The sequence below is a fragment of the Pinus tabuliformis genome, chromosome 6, assembly GCF_031772625.1.
Source record: "Pinus tabuliformis cultivar Carrire ecotype Pingquan chromosome 6, CPIR1, whole genome shotgun sequence".
NCBI lineage: Eukaryota > Viridiplantae > Streptophyta > Pinopsida > Pinales > Pinaceae > Pinus > Pinus tabuliformis.
The window spans coordinates 459,641,117-459,654,982 of record NC_142292.1 but is presented as its reverse complement, the minus strand read 5'-3'; the positions used below and the strand labels follow the sequence as shown (position 1 = coordinate 459,654,982).

Here is a 13,866-nt window from a genome sequence, read left to right as displayed (position 1 = left end):
AATCCTGCAACATTCACCATTCATCACAATGCACCAAATACACCATGCTTTGGAAATTCCATTCTCCTTTTCTATTATTTCTCTCTGGGAAGTTTACAACGAGCGAGAGCTCTTCAAAGGAAAATTACAACAACCCCTTTCAACTGCTGTGAAGGGTGAATATATACTTGCGGTGATTTACAAAATATCTAAGTTCTGAGTTATCTTAGATTTTACATTCTTACCAACTACTTAAGATATTATGACCAAAATTTAATACAGCATTGATTACAGAGTACAGGCATTTTAATGCTCTGTCAGAAGATATTTTAGCTTTTGGAAACAGCTAAGTCGGTCGAGATATTCTGAATAAATGCTGGAGGACCTGTCTTTAAGGCTTGTACGCTGTATCCTGGACTTGTCACCTGTGATTGTGATTGTTGCTTGTGGTGAGTCAATGGTCCTGCTGAGTTGGCTCAGCCTCTGCCTCTTCCCTGTAGATATCTTTCTTCAAAATTGTGCCTGCGCATGTATGCTCATTTGCCTGGAGAATTAGCGCTACTGATTCTGGCCTGACAAAACTGTCTGTGTCAAATTTCTCCAGACATCCTGTGTGGGCAGTTGGTGTGCTAAGATTGCCCCTAGAGTTTCATCTGCTTCTGTGAATTTGAAGAAATTAGGTGGTGTATCAAACAGATGCTCAACTTCATTCATGAGGAAAAATAGGTTCTCCACCCTGTCATACATAGTCTGCCCGGTGGCTGGCCCTGGCTCTGCTGAAGTGCTGGGCGGTTTTGCAATCTCTGCTACTGCATGGGCATCAATTCTCTTATTGTAATTGTCTAGGGTGAGCAGTCTTCCTACACTGCTTAAAATGCTGGGGAGGCCTCTGTTCTGCAGTGCCACGAATTTTTCCAGGAATCTGTTGATTTCAGTCTGCATATCCTGTGTCCTCCTCTCCAGTGTTCCAACCAAGTTCCTCAATGTTATGACTCTTTTGGCTACAGCAATTGTTTCTGTCCTGTTGGTGATTCCCATGACAGCTAATTGAGAGCTAGTCTTATAGTTCAGAATATTGATCATCCTAGTAGCAGCTTCTGGCATGTGTCCAAGGCTTGCCCTGGCTCTCTGTATTTCTCTGTTTGCTTTAGTGATGAGCACCATTTGCTCATCCATGGTCTCAATATATTGCCACTGGTTGGCAATGGACCGCCCAATGTTGCTCCATATCACTGCTTTCATTTCAGCTGTCACTTTTTCTAGTGCAAGCTCTTTCTCTAGTTCAGCAATTCTCCTCTTAAGAGCTTTTACCTCTCTCTCCTTGGCTGCTTCATTCTGTTTGCTCTTGTCAAACTTTTCATTTACCTTAGCCAAGGTTTTCTTAAGTTCATCCAGCTCTTTCATTTGAAATTCCATGGCTTGGATCTCAGCTTGCAGCTTTTGCATGTCTAAACTAGTATCCTGTTCCGATGTTGTAGTTGTTGTTGCTGTGGATGGCGCTGTAGTTGGTGCTGTAGCTTCTGTTTGCTGAGGAGGAGGAGTAGTCTTTGGAGGGACTTCCTCAAGATTTATTATCACAGGAGGAGGCTGGGAGGGTTGGCCCTCTTCTCTTTGCTTCAGTGCTTCTTGTAGTGTTGCCTTTGCAGCTTCAGTTTGTCCTAGCTGGTCTTGAGTCCTAACCAGCTCTTTGTATAGGGATACCAGCAGATCTGTAGCATCCTTTTCTTGCCTTTGCTGGGCAACTTCATCTGTTTGTGGATGGATGGTGGCCGGGAGTTTGATTTTCTTTCTTAGGGCCGCCATGTCTGCATCCCTTATCTTCAGGAGTTCTTGGATGCCTTTGACATCTTTAGGATCATGCCCTATCTCTATAATTACCTCTTCCAAGGACTTGATCCTATTGTCCTTGGCTTGTGATGATGCTCTTTCTAATTCCAGCTGAGAAGCTGTGTTATCCAGGCTACTCTTTAGTTTGTAGTTCTCCAATGTCTCATCTGCCAGGGAGGCATACACCATTTCACCAGTTTGCTTATGTAATTCAATCTTGTCCATAGGGTGTATGTCTTTGGCAAGAACCTCCATGTTGGTTCTTAGATAGTCCGAGGTGGACTGAGGATGCAAAGTTGTGGGCATGAAGTGGCTCATTATCATTTTGCCTTCGCTCACATCGAAAGCAGACATGAGTCTCTGCTGGTTGCTAGGAGCTAGTTTTAACAAGTGATCATACAACTGCACTTTTATGGGATCACTCCTCCTTTTGATGTCAATGAATTGCTGCTTTATACTTGACTGCCCTTCTCTATGTTGTCCGGAGGAGCTGACCTCTCCTCCCATAGTCATGTCATGTCCACGCTGAGATGAGCTGGCCGAAAGTTCTCCACTGGGTGGGCCCATGCCCATGGCTTGCCTTACTGCTATGTCCTCCTCTTGGGAGTCATTCAGTCTTTGTCTCTTCTCTCCTCTGATGAAGGATGAGGTGTGGGGGGTCTCTCTCTCCCTTTTCCTGGTCAAGTCCTCCTTCTGTGGTGTTTGGAGGACTGAGGTGTCTACATTGGTGTCTGTCCTGGGAGGCACCTCTGTTTGGGGCTGCTGCTCAGTGTTACTAGGTAGATCTGTCCCCTTTTCTTGCTGCAAGGGCTGCTGTTCACTGGACTGTGCTTCTTCTTGTTGCTGCCCCAGTTCTTGCTGTTCCATTTCTTCTTGCTGCTGTAGCAAGGTGTCAACTTGTTCTTCTGTCAATATAGGTGGCTATTCCACCTGTTTTCCTTTGTCTTTGCTTGCTGCCTGGGGTGTCTTCTCAGTAGTTTGCTGCTGTGCTGCTGAAGATTTAGCAGCTGTTCCAATTTGCTTTCTGTAGGAGAGGGGCACCTGTCCACAAGTTTCCAAGTCAGTTTCTTTTTGCACATTCCTAGCTTCTTTCTCAAGTAATTCTTCCTTAGTGACTTGTTCTACTAGTGTACCCTCTTCCCAATCTAGTGCATTGGCATACTTTTCAATTTCAGGTTGTCTTTTATGTGCATAGTTGCCCAATCTGTATCTAATTCTCCTGAGGGAGATAGAATGATTGGGGTCATAGGGAATCCATTCAAAACTGGTCTGCAATCTGAGGCCTTGTAGGATGCTGTCTGCCTCTTTCCACCCTTTCTCTTTCCTGTTATATAGGAAGGAACCTAGCTGGTTTCTTACCTTCAATTGTGACTTCTTGTTTCTACTCTGAAAGTGAAGGTAATCTGAGTTCCCAAACTGCCTGAAATATTCTAAGGCAAATAGCCTCATGGGGACATACCTCGGCAACCTAAATGGGTTCAATTCACAGCCATATATCCTAATGACTGTGTGGTTCTGGTAGAAGTACCAGTTGCCAATATTGTAAGATTTGTTCAAATGTATAATCCTCTTCATATCATCGGTTAATCTAGGAGGAGGAGTACCTTGCAGTGCTGTTAGGGCTGGATGAACAAATAAATCAATAAACTCACAGTATGTATAGGGTGATACTGAGGTAGAATGAAAAACAGAGGTCCATAAAACAACTGATCTTGGGATTCCTTGGGCATTGAGTGGCCTCAAAGGAACAGAGAAGGTAGCTGGCTGGTAGAAAAGGAATAAATGATATATATAGGAGGAGTACCTGAACAGTCTCTCCCTTTTCAAATTCATGAACTGCTCATGGATTTTCTCTGCTATGTAAGTTGCATAATCATACTGCACAGCTGGAGGCTTACCAGGGGCAAATATAGACAGCATTGCCATTATGCTTTCATCTACATCTTCCAGCCCCCTGAATCCTAGGACATAGCCAATTAGATCCACCAACATTCTGCCCAACTCATTTAGATATTGGTACCCAATAGGAGGGGTCCTGACTGTTTCAGAGCCTGGTGTGACAAACAGTTGGTTGATTTTGACAATCTGGTCACTGGACAGCTTGATCCCTCTGTTAATCAGATTCTGCATGGATAGAGGGGTCAATTTCTTGGCTGTTTTGAAGCACAGCATCTGGTTTATGCTCTCTGGGGTGATCTGGAACAGGACTAGGCCTGTGGGGCTCATGACTGCTCTTTGGCTGGGGTCATAGCATTCCTGGCAGCTATAAATGAGCTCTGGCATAGGATTGACTTGGGGAAGGTTGTATATGGGCAAATTTGACTCCCAAATCCCCAAGATATCTGCCCCACTGAGGTGTTGGGCTCTTAATTCATTCAACATTTGAATATTGTACTTGGTTCCCATGGGGAACCAATCCAGCATTTGGTAGTCCATGTCTCCCAGGGCTTTCCATGCTAATTCCTGGTGAGGAGCATTGATGGGCTTAATATTCAGTGCAATAGGGGCCTCCATAGCTCTTCAAGTTGCAAGAATTGCAGGTGGACAGGTGGAATGGTAAAAACACAGTCTGGAGGCAGTTCTCTGTAGAAACAGTTGATGTTTTGAGTATCCAAGGGGAATTCTCTCAATAGCAATTGAAATACTACTGGAGTCTAGTGACAGAACTTCTCTGTGGTCTAACTGAACTCTCCAATCGGGTGAATTATGTCTATTAGGAATTCTGCCGGGAAAACACAGAATTACAGAGGTTTTATGTGAATTGCAGGTTTCTAAAGCTCTGCAGGTACTTCTTGGCCCTCACAATGACAATGGTGGATGAACAAATGGAAATGAATGGTGCAAATAGTGTTTTTATGGTTCTACTTTCCCTCTGAGCAATTTCAAGCTTAATGAAGGTCGTATGGAGGGCGAAACGGTCTAAATACCTGTAATTCGATGAGCAGAGGTTGAAGCAAAGGTGCACAGTTGCTGCTTGAGGAGGTCGCCCGGGCTAAATAGACTGGTTGGCGAAAATTAGAGTGCAAACGGTCATGCAGAGCATTCAGCAGAAATAACAGTGAAAGTGGTAAAAACACGGGAAAATTGGCAAATATGGGTTATTTTACCAATTTGGCGCTTTTTTCTGCTGACGTCAGCATGACGTCATTGGTGGGTCATGGTGAGGTGACGTCAGCTGACGTCATCGGGCGACGTGGCAGTGGGTGAATGGTCAAAGGGGCGGTGAGGTGGCAACCCAGTCAGCAGTGAGGTGGACCAATAACAAAGGCAGGTACAAGCGGAAAAGGACGTGGCGGCGAGTCAGCGACAGGTAGGTGGCAGTCAAACCGCCGCGGTTTCTCGGGGCGGTTTAGGTACGGCGCAACAGCTGTCAGACCCGGCTCCGAGATGGTTCATCGATCGACGCGTGGAGGAGGCGTGACAAGGCGCAACGTCACTTTCCCGGAGGTTAAAGTGCCGCCATAGGATGCGCTCCGATATTGATGTGGACCGTCGGATCTGATGGGCTTGATCCGACGGCTGGCGGAGGAAAAAGATGCGCGCTTCATACTGCGGGCAGAAAAGATTAAAGTTTATAGGTTTTTATGGGTTTTTCAAATGTTTCGCTTAACCAATAATGTGGAAGGATTGGGGAACGTGCCAGAGGCGGGTATTAACCTTTGCAAAGGTTTTTATAGGCAAAAGGGGTTTGGAGAGGGGGTTTTATCAATGCAGAGGTGATTTGAGGGTAAATTAACTTGCAGCAAAGGGGGAATAGGGTGGAATAGGTTCACCAAAGTGGCCAGATGCCATTTTGGTCCCTTTTGAACAATACACGGCTATTATGCCTAGGGGAGGGAATATACATAAGATTTGGGGTTTTATACACCTTAGTGTTAGTATTATTAGGGGTGGGGGTAAGATAGGGGAGGTTATATAGTAGAATTAGGAGTTAATATGAATGAAGGAGGGGAATTAGAAAGGGGGTGTTAGTGATGGACTAGAAAGGGAAAGAAAAGAAGTTAGTGATCCTCTTTGCTGTGAGTTCATGGAATTCACCACTTTGTTTGCTGATAGATTTATTGCCTTGGCAAGAGACCTATTGATGCCTGTGTAATGGTGATCATATTCTTTCTGCAACCACAACTGCCTACCCAACTATTTTGCCTAGCATTTTTTGTTTCTTCTTGGAGGGGCACTTGGACTTGCAACCCTCAATTGCCTTTTCTTTTCTTTGGCTTTTTCCTTTTCTCTCTATCTACTTCTACCCTTATGTCTTCCAAGGTCCCAGATTAAACTTTTGGGAACCTTTGCTTCTCTACCTGAACTACTTGTCTGCCAAGATTAAGCTGTTTGGACAGACCTCTTTCTCTATTCTACAACTCAAAATTGAAACATGGCATGATCCAGATTAGACTGTTGAATCATCCACAAAAATTGAAATAAGGTCCTCAATACTTGAAACACTTTACCCAACTCTTGCTTTCTAGGAAATATGGGATCTTTGGGATACCAGAGCAGAGCATATTTGGCTTTTCTCTTGCCAATCATGAAATATGAAACCTATTACTATAGGTATCTAACATAACACATGGTAAAGTGCAATTTCTGATAAAGCCTATTTTCTTAGGTCAAATGATTTGACAAAAAATATGCTTGATATAGAGGGTCAACACCTTCAGCGAGGATCTATTGATAGATGAATTGATATTGTGGCTTAAATCATAATTATTTTTTTGAATTGATTGTTTGTTGTTTCAATTAAGAACAATATTTTTTGCTCTCTAGATAGGTGTAGGTTAGATCTTGTCAAGCAGAACCATAACTAGGGTAAAGTGCGATCCTAGTTATGTGCGATTTTTGATAAAACCTATTTTCTTAGGTCAAATGAGTTTACAAAGGACATGCTTGATATAGAGGGTCAACACCTTTAGCTAGAATCTATTGCTAAATGTTTTGAACTTGTAGTTTAAATCATAATTATTAGTTTGAATTGATTGCTTGCTGTTTGGCTGAAGAACAATATTTTGTTGCTCTCTAGATAGGTGTAGGTTAGATCTTTTCAAGCAGAACCATAACCAGGGGGTAACAGGAGGAAGCATTTGTGGATTATCATTGTAATTAGTGGATTGGTTTGGAGTATTACGTCAGTAGAAATGGTATGATTTTAAAAAGCTCTTTTGTACTGTGTCTCTATAAAGAAATGATAGTTGTATAGTATTTTACTGGATTTTTGGAAATGAATAATTCTGATTATATGCTAACTGAGGTTTAAAGAATTATTATTTTGAATATTTGTTGGGAAAAGCCAATTTAGTGTATCAATATAATTTTTTAGGTATGAATTTTTTTCTTCAGAATGGAGTACCTTTTATATATATATATATATATATATATATATATATATATATATTTGTAGGTTTATGGTGAGGAATGGTCCTTTGGATTCTGTGAGAATGGAACTGGGGTTTTCAGCTGTCCTCCTAAATAGAATCCTATGTATACTTATCGCGAAAGCATATTACTTGGCCACACCCATCTTTCTGCTACTAAGGTGAATCAGACTTTGAAAGAACTTAGCAGGGAGTGGCCTGGCTATGCCTATGATTTGTTGTCAAAGAACTGTAACCATTTCTGTGATTCATTATGTGAAAGACTCAGAGTACAGAAACTTCTAGGTAAGGTCTTTATTTTCTTTCTGGACATTCTATTGAGATGCATGTACATATGATAAACATATGGCCAATCAATTAAACTATTGTAAATAGAACACAGATAGCTCCATTACATGTTGTCTCAGTTAGATCTACTTTAACCTTCTTTAATACAAAGAAAACATATTTTAGCCTCAAGTAGGAGATGCCAAAATCGTCTGTAACTTGTAAAATAATTTCTGTAGCATCATCTGGGTGATCCCCATTTGTTTTTCTTTGCAAATTTTGGATATTGACTGGAGTTTAAAGAGTATCGTTACAGTTAATTTAGTGGTTTCCAAGTGATAAATAAATATTAGCTTCATAGTGAAACATATGATTTATTCTTGTATTGGATTGAGTCTTTAGGCTTCCATATCTACAAAGCCAAATAAGTGTGAGTGAAAACATTAGATGGTTATGGTTAGTACTTGTTATGCTTATTGTTTAGGATTAATATATCCAGGTGATCCTAAATACCATTGAGTGGCCTTGATTAACTAGCTCTTTTTGTTTTACAACAAAATATTTCAAAGGAAAGCATAGTCTGTGGGACAATCACATCTTAACAGAACTTTATAACATCATTTTTGGTTCTTGTCTGTTTAACATGAACCTGGATGTCCAGGGATTGTTTTACAATGATTGGAAATGATCCTATGAGAAGCTCATCATGGATAGTATAACTAAAGAACCCAATTACAAGGTCTGATGGTTTCTGACCAAATCACCCAATTGCAGTTCAACTTAAAAAAGGCAAGCTATTTAAGACAATAAAGACAGATGGTTTAAGAGGTGTCAAGACATCTGGAAATCCCACTCCTTTTAGACTAGAGTGCTTGAATGGTTGGTGCTCAACAGCAGTCTAACACTTAAAGGTTGGCTCCACTACTCAGGTCTAATAGATTGTTGTCATGTGATTTATCACAAAACAGACTGTTATACACGTGTGTCGGGAGTGCAGGGTTGCCAGTGTATTTTGGAAATGGGTCCCAAGTATGATATTCTCTTATTGCCCCTTTTCATTTAAAGGGGTCACTTTTTTGGATGGATGGATGGTCAGATAGCCTGGCAAAGGTATATGGAACAACAGATTAACAAAATTATATATATTTCAATGAAGATAGGGATGCCATGCAACATTAAATAAGGATGTTACTCCCTTTCATTTGGGTGAGATTACAACTTTTAAATGAGCTATAGCAGTGCATATTTTAGCCAGAATTGTCGTTTTTAGAAAGGATGCTCTCTTGAGATTGGTACCAAGATCACTATGATGATAAAGAGAGATAGTCTGTATAAATCACATCTTGGATCAATGTTGTATGCATTTGACGTATTCTCTATTGTTCATTGTTGAAATGTAAGATGCACATTTGAAGTTCTTTTTCAAGGTATTTTGTTCTAAAATGAAATAACCTAAATGAAAAAGGTTTTGGATTCAAAAAACAAAGTATAATGTTGTCATTTTCATCTAATTTGAATTTCTTTGTTTCATTCAAATACAGAAAGTGCAGTCACATTAAGTTTGCCTAATCAAGTAGATATGTTTTGCGGTCATTATTTTCATGCCATATTCCCCCTTGCTATCATGTCTGTCCCTTTAGTTCTAGATTTTGTTGAAGCTTACTTGATTGTTTTCATTTTTGCTGATTATAATCACTCAAATGCCTCGTCCCTTTTGTTCTAGATTATTTCTTGGAGTTTTCAACTTTTTCTTCACATGAAACCATGCTGCCTTAGTGATAAAGTGCATACCATAGTCTTTTCTACCATTATAAGGGTCGTCCTATCATCAGATATCACCATGCATCTGATGGCCTCCCATGACTTCTTTATTTCCTTCTATCTATGTTGATGTCATTCTTTTCTCCTTGAAGTAGTGGCTACTGCAACGTGTAGTTATGGAACTTATACCCTAGGCCAGCAATAGCAATAACATCACACATTGATTGGAAAAATGAATTGTTCTTTGTAATGCTCAAATGCATGTTGCTTTATAATTGGTCCTCATGGAAGGTGAGTTGGTTCTATGAGCCATAAAAAATGATAATTTGAGGCAAGGAACATGCACTACGAAAGCCTTACAATGCATAAAATGATAATTTGAGGCAAGGATCATGCACTATGAAAGCCTTACAATGCATAAGTCTAGGAAAAAACTAGTTAGGTGGGTGGCATTTGAAGAAATACTTGGGATTTGAGAATATGAAAACTTCAAAAACTTCAATGGTGATAGGAACAATGGTGGGCTTGGTTATTGATGATGGTAAACACCTTTCTCTCATTCCCCAATAGCTCTAAAGACAATTGAGTAAAAAGAAACCAAAATTGACGCTTTAAGAGGATTAAATTTGGATTGGTGTTTTTTTTCCATTTTTGTTGATATTTTCTCGACTTCTGCTGATTTAAAAAAAATTGGGATGTGTCAATTGTTTTCCAAATCCCATGATTTTTTTGGGCTGATTTTTTGTTTGAGGTTTGACATTGCAAAAAATTATGATGTTGATTTTTTTGTCTTTGACTATATCTATCTATCAATATCTATATATATATATATATATTTATATATATATATATATCTATATATATATATATATATATATATATATATATATATATATATCAATGCATGAAAAATATATGCATTCATTTATATGACTTAGATAAGATAGATCCATGACATTACCTCAAGCCTTATCATGGATTCCTCCCTTATGTTGGAGGAGAGCTAGCCTTATGTGAGAAGGATGATCACCAAGGTGACAATGGGTGATGTTGTCAAGTAACTTTGGGGTTTATAGTTGATAATTGAATCTATATTTCGAAGCACAAATTTTAGAGGTAGCAATGAAGTTCTTTTCTCCTTGGATTGATGGAATGATTTTAAGCACTTATTCCATTTCTTAACAAACCATCATTTGGCTGATGTTATGGTTCTTTTGCTTTTGAGAAAGAAGCTGCCACAAGATATTTGAAAGCTTTTGTGGCTGCCTCAAAGGATGGATCAAAGGAGGAGAGGGAGCCACCCCTCCTTAGGGAAGTCATGGCTACCCCTAAGAATAGAGAACTTGAGAGTGAAAACCTAGTTGTGCAAGATGTTGTCTCTATTAATTGTAGGATTTGAACAATCAAATCTATCTTTGACATCATATTTAGCTTTGAACAATTTTCATGCTTAATGTAGGTGTTTTTTGTAAAGTAACAACCTACAGTACTTTGTATTAATTGGGACATTGCTACATTCTATAAGTTAAAACATTCTTTCAGTTATTGTGGCATTCATTTTTACCATTTAGAAAGACATGACAATTAAGGTGATTAGAAATTTGTGTCAATTGTGCCATTTTCCTAAATGCATATATTTGCAATATGTTGTAGTTTTCATTTGTAGTGTGCTCTTCCACTCAGTCTCACCTTAGAAGGGATCAAATTGCTAGTTCTGTAGTTTGAAATAAGCCATTTGGAAGGATATGAAAAATAATAACTGGTTTTATATGTGAGAACCATTGCAACGAAACATCTTGTTCTTGTTTCTATTTGGAGCTTTTTCTTTGTAATATTGTAGACATTTACTCAGACATCCATATTAGTCAGGCTTCAACATGCCCCCTAATTTTGATCATCAATAGTCACAAGGTTATCTACATGGTAGAATTTCATGTTGGTATGTTGTGATAAACACAATGCTTAACAACATTATTCATGTTTTATAGTGATAAAAATACTTTTGTAATTTTTTTTTGTGAAACGGATTACACTTTAACTCTTTTTTACATTATATATTGTAAATTTGACAGGTTGAGCTTCAATATATGCATGATTATGTAGGGGTCAGTACAAGCATTGTATTGACACCATCTCCAATAACACATTTCTCAGGAGTAATTGGAAATGAGAGTCTTTTTGTAGGGGGTGAAGTTGCTTTCTACATTGCATAAGGAAACTTCTTGAAATATGATGAAGGCTTGAGTATTTCAAAGCTTGATTTTGTTTCTTCTTTGACCTTGTAAGACTTGGTCCTTGCCATTCTTGTAAACTAAAATAGTGAATTTTAGTGGGCTTTTTGTAAAATTTAGGGGCAATTGCAAACTTTTTATGAAGCATTGCATAGAAAGTTTTTTGGTGTCATACTGAAAGTGACTCATGTTTTGTAGAACTAGTAAGGGTGATACCTTGAAGGCATCTTACTTGCACATTGTTAGTCCTCTAAAAAGGATTGTTGTTGGAGGAGAGATATCACATATCTTTTCAAGGAACACGAATATGTTCACCATAGGAACTCAACATGCTTTGGACCCACCAACAACAATTAAGGGGTGCCTCAATAATTATGGAACGACAACTGCACTACTTCAGCATGAGTAGAGGCCTAAAAGTTTTGTTACTCTTTCTGGTGAGGTGGACACCAAAGCCTTTCACAACCATGCGAAGGTGGGGTTATCTCTAGTTTTGAAGACTTGAAGGATCTATCATGGATATGCAATTTGGTAGAGATTTAAGTGAAGCTTTGTGCCAAATTTTGATTGGAATTTTTTATTTTTTCCTTTCAGAATAATTATTTCAGTTCATGTGTTTTCTTTTGAGGCATAAAGTAGCTCAACACCTTGACTTAATTAGCAATGTAGTTTTGTGAAGTCATATGTTGTAAATTTTATAAGGCATATGCTCTTGAAAATGGGAATTTCCAAACATGGTTGGCCAAGCTTCAATCTAGTTAAAAAGTTGTGAAACATTTTTGGTTTTAGGTAACGGTAAGATTATTAACCGAGCTCTTCAATATTTGATATGGGTGGGGTTTTGTTTAGGCCATTCATTTCATATTGTTTCTGGTATAGATCTAACCCAAAAATATATGATAATAGAAATAAACCCAAGAATAATAAGATCGAAATAGATAGAAATGATTCTCTTTATTGATCAAACCCTTAAGGTAGGGCAACACCATACATTCACTCCTTAAGGAAGGAGAAAACCCCACAAACCATATGCATGTTCATACAATAATCCTTTACATCCCTCCATGTGGAGTCTTTAGCCTCTATATAGGCCTCATACATACAATACCATGGATCATTACTACGGTTCCCTCATACCATCGAACTAATACCATGGGCCCATTACATTATTACTAACTACTTGTGGTTCCTTACATGATATGGGTTAACCACCTTATTTATTAATATGGCCCATCCCATTATTACATTATTACCTTGGGTACCTCCCTTTGTACCCCATATTATCTCCCCTAGGTATATAACATTCCACCCCCCTTAGCATGTTTCATCTCCGAAACATGGGAAGAACACAAATAATAAGATCTACTCAAAAGAATAGTCCACTGTTACCATGCACGTGCATCTAGCCATCCAAGAGAAAGGTGAACCCTCGATCTTGTTGGTGCTTCGCTCGCTTGAGATGGAAGTTGACCGTAGCAGCTCTTCTGTGTTGATGTGTAGTAGGTGGATCTTTGCTCCTCTCTATCTGTCATGTGGGGGTTGTTGTCCTTGTGGCTAATTGGTTGCCATCTTCTTGGTTGTTGTCTTGCGGGGTGATGTGGGTGATAATATGTTGAAGTTTTAACCCACGGTGTCTTTTTATTTAATTCACCCCTTACTGGAGCCTGATTGTGATCTGGTGCATGTTGTGGTGCCTGTTGTGGTGTCTTCTCTTCCAATATTACTTCAACCATTGAGCCCTCATCTGATGTATCAGCACCTATAACCTTTTCTGCTTTAGCCTCTGTTTGTGTTTGATTGTCGATCATCACTAGCTCATCATCTGATATGTCAATCCCTGGAACATCTTCTGCTTCAGCCTCCTTGGACTCTACCTGTTTATTAATGGAAATATCCTGTAATGTAATTTTCTTCTTTTTATACCAGAGCTTTAGGAATTTCTTCTGCACATTAATATTGATAGTACCCGCCTCTTCCATCCAAGGGTATCCCAAAACAACATCCACATTAGCCATATCTGAAGCATAAAAATTAGAATGCAATACATACTTGTCCATAGAAATCTTCAAATCTTTATAAACTTGAACATCCTCATTATCAATCTATGCGGTTTCAATGTGTTTTGCTGGAACTTGCAATCTTTTTGTCAAATTAACACTTATAATATTTTGCTTGCAATTAGGATTTATAGACACAACGATTTTCTCCTTCTGAATCAATCCATGAACCTGCAATAAAGATATACCAGTAGGAAATAACCCCTTATGTTTCTCCTTATCTTGTTTTCTAGTATGAGACCATCGGTCTAAAAGGAATTTTTCAAATTCTTCATCAGGGAGGTTGTAACACTTCTTTTGGTTAAGTAATCCCCATCATGTGGCTGCATCATCTCTAAATAGTTGCACTACAAACCATTTCCAATTGTTTTT

The 13,866-nt window shown here is 39.0% G+C and overlaps 1 pseudogene; it reads left to right on the top strand.

Annotated features, from left to right (window-relative positions):
- Positions 1-11,275: 11,275 nt before the first annotated feature.
- On the top strand, positions 11,276-11,942 carry LOC149259294 (mitochondrial outer membrane protein porin of 36 kDa-like; annotated as a pseudogene).
- The last annotated feature ends 1,924 nt before the right edge of the window (positions 11,943-13,866 follow it).